This window comes from Mesocricetus auratus, unplaced genomic scaffold (assembly GCF_017639785.1).
Source record: "Mesocricetus auratus isolate SY011 unplaced genomic scaffold, BCM_Maur_2.0 Super-Scaffold_100013, whole genome shotgun sequence".
Lineage (NCBI taxonomy): Eukaryota > Metazoa > Chordata > Mammalia > Rodentia > Cricetidae > Mesocricetus > Mesocricetus auratus.
Genome location: NW_024429196.1, coordinates 75,507,648 through 75,516,718, shown reverse-complemented (window position 1 = coordinate 75,516,718; position 9,071 = coordinate 75,507,648).

Here is a 9,071-nt window from a genome sequence, read left to right as displayed (position 1 = left end):
GGGCGGGGACTGAGGAGCAAGCATGCGCCCATAGCCTCTCGGCCGCCATGATGAGTGAGGGCATCCCGGGTTCAAGGTGTCTCCCGACCCGGGTTGGCAGTCCTCTGGTTCCTCACCCCCAGGTTACTCCCCGGTGCTCTCGAAGCTCTTGAAGAGACCGACGCCCTCCTGGTTGATAAAATGCCAGCGAGGCACAGATCCGTTTTATGCTCTGCCAGGAAGCAAAATGGAGGTTGCAGCGTCAGGCGCTTGTTACCGGTCTTAAGCGTCTTTGCTCCTAGGTTACGTAATTGCGGGTGCGACGCTTCCCGGGAGCGTAGCCCTGGGACCTGGTGGCGGTGGTTGCGGTTCAACTGCCAGGCTTTCCCAGTCGCTTCCCGGCCCTTACCCTTCTCACTGGCAATCATACTGCTTGCTTAAATGTCGTGGTCGAGGAGGACTTCGTGTTGTTTTAGGAAGGGACCTGCAGCGTGCACTAACAGCGTGTTCTGATGCGTGCAAACTATTGATAGCTGTTCGTTGGTGGTGGAGTGCAAAGAGTTAAAACCGCTCACTATTAACCAGATTTAGTATTTCCGGGAAGTGTACGTTTGAGCGCTTAAAATTAACTGTTTCACTCCTGTAAAACTTCCTTCATGCCAGCTTGACATGGAGGGTTAAGTCGGGTTTTTTAGAGTCTAGCCCTCGGTGTGGCCGCATCTCTGAGCGTTTGAATAAAGCGCACATCGCCACCAAGTGCGGTCCATCCCATGGAGGTGAAGAGAGCCAGCACCCTGCTAATGGGTGAATTGCCTGCTAGGAGCAGGTGCCTTTTATGCTGATGCTGGGGAGGAACACAGTGGAAGTTACAACCGCGGGCACTTGTTACCAGAAACTTGCCCCACCTTTGCGGGCGGAGGGGGGAGCGAGACAAGGCTTCTGCATGTGACAGCCCTAACCATTCTAGAACTCGCTCTGTAGACCAGGCTGGCCTCGAACTCAGAGACTCGGAGATCCACTTGCTTCTGCCTCCTGAGTACTGAGACATGAGCCAACACCACCCAGCGACTTCTCTCTCTCCTCCTTTCCCCCTCCCTCTATCTCTTTCTCTCTGCAGCAGATTATACAGTGATATACTGTATATTGAGATATATCGTCTCAATATAAGATAAAAATAGAAGTTAATTTTTTAAAAAAGACACACACCCCAAAGATCAAAACAGAGCATACTGTTTACCTAAATTTTCTTGCTATCTAAAAGACCTTTTATTAGGTGGGACATCTTGTCATATACTTTCAAGGAAGTTTTCAAATGTCAGAATGATCAAGGAACCTAACCAGCTCCTACTACCCAAAGGTGGAACAATCTGAACAGAAAAAGTGAGTAATTGTTGGGCAGCAGTGGCGAAGTGCTGTAATCCCAGCCCTCGGGAGGCAGAGGCAGACGGATCTCTGTGAGTTCAAGGACAGCCTGGTCTACAGAGTGAGTGCCAGGACAGCCTCCAAAACAATACAGAGAAACCCAGTCTCAAAAAACCAAGAGGAGGAGGAGGAGAGAGAGAGGGGGGGGAAGGAAAACAAATACTATATTCAAAACAGCCTGGGGGAGTCATATCTGGGAGTACATCGTACAGCTCTGGCCATGCAGGTGACTGGACTGAAGAGATGTTGTGGTGTCAGAAGCCTTATAAACCCAGCAAGAGGGAAAAAACAAAACAAAAAACCAGGTGTATCTCTATGAATTGCTGCCAGCATGGTGCAGTTATTGAGTTCTAGGCAGGCTGGGGCTATACACTGAAACCCTGTTTCAAATGGGTCTGGAAAGGTGGCCCAGCTGTTGAGTACCGGCTGGCTGCTCTTCCTGAGTATCTAGATAAGTTCCATTCCATGTCAGCTGACAACGGTCAGTAACTTCATTTCCATGGGACCCACTGCCCTCTTCTGGACACTGTGGGCAATACATGCACATACAAGGCACACAGACAAAACACTCATACACATAAATAATAAGTAATTAAAAAAGTAAGCAATAGCGAAAGAAACAAAGAACCTGATAAGTGATAAATCTTCACGTTACAACGTTTTGACTAACTTTAAAACTGTATCTGTGTATCCTTGTGACTTTTAATTATATAATTTACTTGGAACCAAGTTGGAACAAACATTCATGAATGAACCCCAACAAGCTAAGAGTATTTCTAGAGGATATCCAGAGAATGCAAGCACACAGTAAACATTAATTGGCTTTGTCTTAGCTGAGTGTCACCTCCAGCCCTGATGAACATGCCTGACTGTGCATGGGCACAGCAGATCTCTGTGAGGCAATGGAAATGTTCTAAAGTTGGATGGTTCGGCTGCTTTCGTGCTGCTCCAGTACAGACCGGGCACCTCTTGAGAAGTAGCAGCTGAGGGGACTCCCCAGTGCTCACCATGGCTGATTAAAATGAAAGACCCCTACCCAGGACCCCCTAGGAAAAGAAAAGCAAGGCCAGGCCGTTGCCTAATGAAAAAAACCCAGACCAGGTGCCTCGCCCAGCTGGCAGGATGTCAAACAGGATCTGTGGTCACCAGAGCAGTCATGGGACCCGGATAATAATTGCTGAAGCGTGCCAGGGTCTTTTATGTGGCAATACCAGGACACCTAGTCCTTGGCAACTACCCTTGCCCCCAGTTGTGTCTATGATCACCATAGTAGTCATGGGACCCGGATAATTGCTGAAGCGTGCCGGGGTCTTTCATAAAGTAATACCAGGAAACTTAGTCCGTGGGAACTACCCCTACCCCCAAGATGAGCCAATGAAATGCCTGTTACTTATGTAACCATTAAAACTCTATAAATATTGTGCTCCCTGCAAGCCCGGTAGGCTCTGCACCCGAATTGCAGTAGCATCCGCAGGTGCCTGTGTACTCAATAAATCACCTCTTGCATTTGCAGCCAGTGGTCTCGCCCCGGTTCTTGGGCAGAGGGTTCGGTTCAGTGCCCGGCGCTTTGATGCCGAGGTCTTTCAGAAAAGCCCCAGGGAGGCATCATGCTCAAGCACAATGATCATATTAATTTCAAGGTGATAGGGAAGCATGGTTCTGTCATACATTTTAAGAGTAGAGGCATGGGGCTGGAAAGCTAAATAGCCAATAGCCAGGCAGGAGTTATAGGCTGGATTTCCAGGCAGAGAGAATAAGTAGGAGAAGGAATTTAGGCTTGGGGAAGAGAGAAGGAAGAAAGAAAAAGAAACACCAAGGAGACATCAGGGGCCAGACAGACAGGCAGAAACAGTGGAAGCAGGAGTAGTTGGACGTACAGAATGAAAGTAAGGTTAAAAAGCCAAAACATAGATAAACAGAAACAGGTTGAGTTACGTTAAAAGAGCTAGTGGGACAAGTCTAAGTTAAGGCCGATCATTCATAGTTAATAATAAGTCTGTCTTTTTTTTTTAATTTATTCATTGTTTAGCATTCAGCCTGCATGTCTGCCTGCACACCAGAAGAGGGCACCAGATATCTTTATATAATGATTGTGAGCTACCATGTGGTTACTGGGAATTGAACTCAGGACCTCTGGAAGAGCAGTCAGTGCTTTTAACCTCTTAGCCATCTCTTCAGCCCTCTGTTTCTTTATTTGGGAGCTGCTTGGCAGACTCAGAGAAAATTCCAGCTACAGCAGAGGGAATGGGAGAAAAGGGCAAGGCCTGCCAGAGCTATGTTTGCCATGCTTGGGTCGACTAGAATCCCTTCAACACCTCCTTTTTTATTTTATTTTTATTTATTTATTTGCTTTGGTTTTTCGAGATAGGGTTTCTCTGTATTGTTTTGGAGGCTATCCTGGAACTCGCACTGTAGACCAGGCTGGCCTGGAACTCACAGAGATCTCCCTGCCATAAAATATATGGAATAAATTATACCTCCATAGTGTTGTCCTCAAATCTGACATGGCATTTGAGGATTCTCTGAGAGAAATGGAGTCTGTTTCTTGGTTCAGATGCTCTTAGCCTAGAGTTCAGCAAACTCAACAGCCACCACGTCATTCAGAGCCCGTGACTCCCAGGTTCATTGTCTCAGGACGGTGAAGAATGATGAGCAAGGACAGAGAGGGGACAAGGAGAGTCCTCTCCCTGCTCAAGGGAGGGGACTTGAAAGTGAGCTGGCCCCTGGTTCCTAGGCTGGGTCCATCTCTTCCCACTATGAGTCTGATGGGCTGGGCCTGATTGTAAAGTAGGGATTGAGTTGAGAGGCTCTGAGCTGAGTGGGTGTGGGGAACTCTGGGTAAGAGATAAGAGAGGCAAGCTCGGCTCAGGGAAAGCCTCCTGTTGGGAGAGAAACTTGCCAAGCTTCAAGGTCAGAGAGGAAAGAAAACCAAGTGGGAAAGCAAGGGCTGGCTGTGGCAATCTGGCCGTTTTATCTTAGCAAGACAGAGCCTTTTAGAATTCACACCCTCTGCGTTAATCACGTTAATCACAGGTTTGAGCTGAGTGTCCATCTTACTGATAGCGCTTGTCAGGAAGCCAGTCCTGCCGATATCTCCTCTCTACAAGATAAGGTTAGCACTCTGCCTGTCCTGAGTTAATAAAGAACCCGGCCCAGCCTGCTCTAACGGTTCTGTCTCTTCCTTTAACCCTAAGAAAGAAATGGCCTATTCCTAATCGCTGTTAATAGGCTGCAAGAAATAATTCAACAGACAACCTGGGATGATGGGGCACATCTTTAACCCCAGCACTCGGGGTTGGGACAGGAGGATCTCAAGTTCAAAGTCAGCCTGTGCTGCATATTGAGATGAAATCAAAGGAAAGTAAATTTTTCCTGGGAAGATGTAAACAGACATCCAATTTTTTTTCCCTAGACAGGGTTTTTCTGTGTAACAGCCCTACCTGTCCTGGAACTCACTGTGTAGACCAGGCTGGCCTCAAACTCACAGAGATCCACCTGCCTCTGCCTGCCAGTGCTGGGAATAAAGGCGTGTGCCACCGAAGGCTTGCAGACAACCGTCTATTATTATCATTCTTGCTGTTGTTGAAACAGGGTTTCTCTATGTAGCTCTGGCTGTCCTGGAACTCACTCTGCAGAACAAGCTGGCCTTGAACTCACAGAGATCCACCTGCCTCTGCCTCCCAGGCATGCCACCATGCCTGGCAAACAGGTATCTATTTACCTCAGATAAGGCACCAATAATTGATCAGAGAAATGACTGTATCCAAATCTAACTTAGTGAGCCAGTGAGTTTATTGGGGTTACTTACAGAGCATGGATGACGTCATCAACCACCCTTGGTCCTCCAGCATGGTGTCGACTCATAAAATCTCCCTTTTTGGATGAAGTATGCTCTACAAGAGGGAGCCTCCGATGCCCAGTGGCTGTCACTGCTTCTATGACCTTGGAAAGGGCCCTTGTGGTGGTGTCACTCTCTTGAGCTCCGAGTCTGTGAATCGCATGAGCTTTGGTCTCGTCAAGGAGGGAAAGCTTCAATGGGAAAGAAATGGCTATACAACATGAAGAAGCCATAATCAAAACGCAGCTCCTATCCCTTTCTCCCTTGACTCTCCTTGTCTAAGATGTGTTCTAGGACTCACCAGAGAACGCACAAGCAGCCAAGTGATACTCGGCTCCCCACAGCTAGATACTTTTCTGTGGAAGCCTTTCCCTGTGTGTCAGTCCAAAGCAAACGCCACTCCTCCAGATTCTATCGCCTGTTTCCCTCCACCTAAGGTGTGGCCAAAGAAGATTTTTATTGTGGATGTGAGGGATAATACAGCCAGAGGCATCTAGAATAGTCCAGAACAAAAGAGATGGTAGTAAATTGAACATGGCCAGCAGACTGAACCAGGCCATGAGAGGATGGGGGGGGGGGAGGAAGACAGAGAGGGAGCACAGCTGAAGTGGCAGAGTTAGTTATAAGGGAATGAGAAGGAGAGGGAGGGAAACCTGTGAGCAGAAGCTCAGGGTGTGGATGGGGCAGGGTGGAAAGAGATACAGGCAGCTGTGATACTGAAGAAGTCTGGTGCTGTGGAGTATTAGCTGAAGATGCGTTACGTTCATTTATGCTCTGGAATATTTGTTTCATGACGCAAAGATGTGTTGCATTCTTTTATGTTATATGTGTTTAACTCTGAAGCTACTTTGCCTCCCTAAAACACTCAATTGGTCTAATAAAGAACTGAACAGCCAATAGTGAGGCAGGAGAGAGCGCATGAGTGGGACTACCACGACAAGAGAATAAGCCGAAGAATGAGAAGGGGGGGAGCAAAGAGGAGGAGAGAAGGAAGCGAGGGGCCAGCCCCCCAGAAACACAGCCAGACACAGAGCAAGCAAGCCAGAAGCAGAGAAAGGGAAAAGCCCAGAGGCAAAAGGTAGACAGGGCTGGGCGGTGGTGGCGCATGCCTTTAATCCCAGCACTCGGGAGGCAGAGGCAGGCGGATCTCTGTGAGTTCGAGGCCGGGCTGGACCGATAGCCTCCAAAACAATACAGAGAAACCCTGTCTCGTAAAACCAAAAAAAAAAAATGGTAGACAGGATAATTTAAGAAAAGCTGGCTAGAAACAAGCCAAGCTAAAGTGGGACACTTTTTTTTTTTTTTTTTTTTTTTGGTTTTTCGAGACAGGGTTTCTCTGCATTGTTTTGGAGGCTGTCCTGGAACTAGCTCTGTAGACCAGGCTGGCCTCGAACTCACAGAGATCCGCCTGCCTCTGCCTCCCAAGTGCTGGGATTAAAGGCTTGTGCCACCAACGCCCGGCTAAAGTGGGACACTCTTAAGAATAAGTCTCTGAGTATTTATTTGGGAGCGGAGTGGCCGACCCCTCAAAGAGCAAAGGATAAAAGCCAACTGCATGCTGGAGGCCAGCGCTCTAGTGTGCTAATAGACACACAGGCAGCCATTTGTCCTGAGTTCTTTTGAACATCAAGCAGTTACTAAGAACCACTGATGCACACTGGCAGATTTTAAATTGTCTTTAAATTTGTTCTTGTTACACATAGTTCATTTTCGTTTTGCTTTTTTTTTCCCGAAACAGGATTGTTTTGGAGGCTGTCCTGGAACTTGCTCTGTAGACCAGGCTGGCCTGGAACTCACAGAGACCCGCCTGCCTCTGCCTCCCGAGTGCTGGGATTAAAGGTGTGCGCCACCAACAGCCGGCTCATTTTGCTTTTTTTTGAGACAGGGATTATCTGTGTAACACTGGCTGTCCTGGAACTCACTCTGTAGACCAGGCTGGCCTGGAAATTTCTCTGTAGACCAGGCTGGGTTATTAAAGAAAACCTGGAGTGCAGGGCATGGGATGCCCCCTTACAAGCCATTGGGCAGGGAGGCTTCATAGATTCCGGAAACAATGGTTCTTGCCCTTGCTCACACATCCACACGGCGAGCTTATTGCTGAAGACACCACATACTTTGGCTGCAGGCACAAATCCGTCTCAGTCTCAAAGTGACTGGGAAAGCTCCTTGCCAAAGGCTAGCTGGTTGAGTGCTGGACACAATACTGACCCACCAGGTAAGATGTGCCTGCCGGTACAGTACATGCCTGACTGTCCCAACCACTTTCTGATTGGATTTGAGGTCTGATTCACAGGAGGGGATCTCATGCCTTCTACTCTAACTACAGTCAAAACCCATACCTGGAGAGCCAGAAGCCCTAGGGTAGAACCTGCTGGTGTTATTCTACTAGATAACCACATTGCAAAATATTTATTCTTATGCCCACAGGCCTGGGCTACTCTCAGCCTGGTTCAGAGAAACTTCTTTCTACAGCACGTGGCAGTCAACGAAGAGACACATAACTAGCTGGCCAGACTGCTGAGAACAACAGACTGCTCAGCTTCAAACAGGGTGTCTTTATACCCACTAACCTTCCCCATGAACTCACAGCAGCTATAGTTACCTGAATAAGACATAGGCAACTAAACGCCATGTAGACAGGGTAGATGTCTTCAAGTCTTGCCTTACACCAAGGAGCTTTTGGTAGTTGGTAGCTGCTGGCGAAGAGGGAACCATGCTTTTTTTTTTTTTTTTTTTTTTGGTTTTTTCGAGACAGGGTTTCTCTGTGGCTTTGGAGGCTGTCCTGGAACTCGCTTGGTAGTCCAGCCTGGTCTCGAACTCACAGAGATCCGCCTGCCTCTGCCTCCCAAGTGCTGGGATTAAAGGCGTGCGCCACCAACGCCCGGCGGGAACCATGCTTTGAGGGTGAGGTTTCCCATGTTCCGGTGGATGCCCCTGGCCTGCATGCACAAATGAGCAGTACTGATTGGATTTGGTGAGTTATCAGGTTAGAGAAATGAGAAGGAATAAACAAAAAAAGGAAAAGAGGTTAGGAGGGGAAAGTGTTTGGGGATACAGAGGGAGCTGGAGGGAGGAAGTGAGGATATATATGATCATATTTCATTACATGCATGCATGAAATTTTCAAAGAATTAAAAACAAGGCATAATAGAGAAAATAGATGTTTTTAAATGGGCAGGCGTTTCTTTTTGGTTTTGTTTGTTTTTCAAGACAGGGTCTCTTTGTGTAGCCCTGGCTGTCCTGAAACTCACTCTATAGACCAGGTTGGCTTCGAACTCACAGAGATGGCCTGTCTCTGCCTTCTGAGTGCTGGATTAAAGGTGTATACCACCATGCCCAGCTCTTACCCTGGAATATTAAACTTCAAATGATCTTTCTAGAATGCCAATCAAAATCTGTCCAGATTCTGTGTGAAAACTGTGCACCCATAAAATTAAACAAACAAAAACCAAGCAGGGCAGTGGTGGTGTACACCTTTAATCCCAGCACTTTAGAGGCAGAGGCAGGCAGATCTATGTGAGTTCGAGGCCAACTTGGTCTACAGAGTGAGTGCCAGGACAGGTTCCAAAGCTACACAGAGAAATCGTCTTGAAAACAAACAAACAAAAGACCAAACAAATGCTCAGTGTGGCATTCCCAGATGATGACTCACTCTAACCCCTCTGCACAGCCCCCTGACACTGGGCACTGGGATGGGGGGAGAACCCCCCCACTCCTGACTTTGTGTATGTAGATTCCTCTGGAAGCCTTCCTTATTCTGACAAACTCCAGGTCCACCAGCAAGCCTTCCCCAGGTTTGTGTAATCTGTCACTGAGCAATGCTGAGGCACAC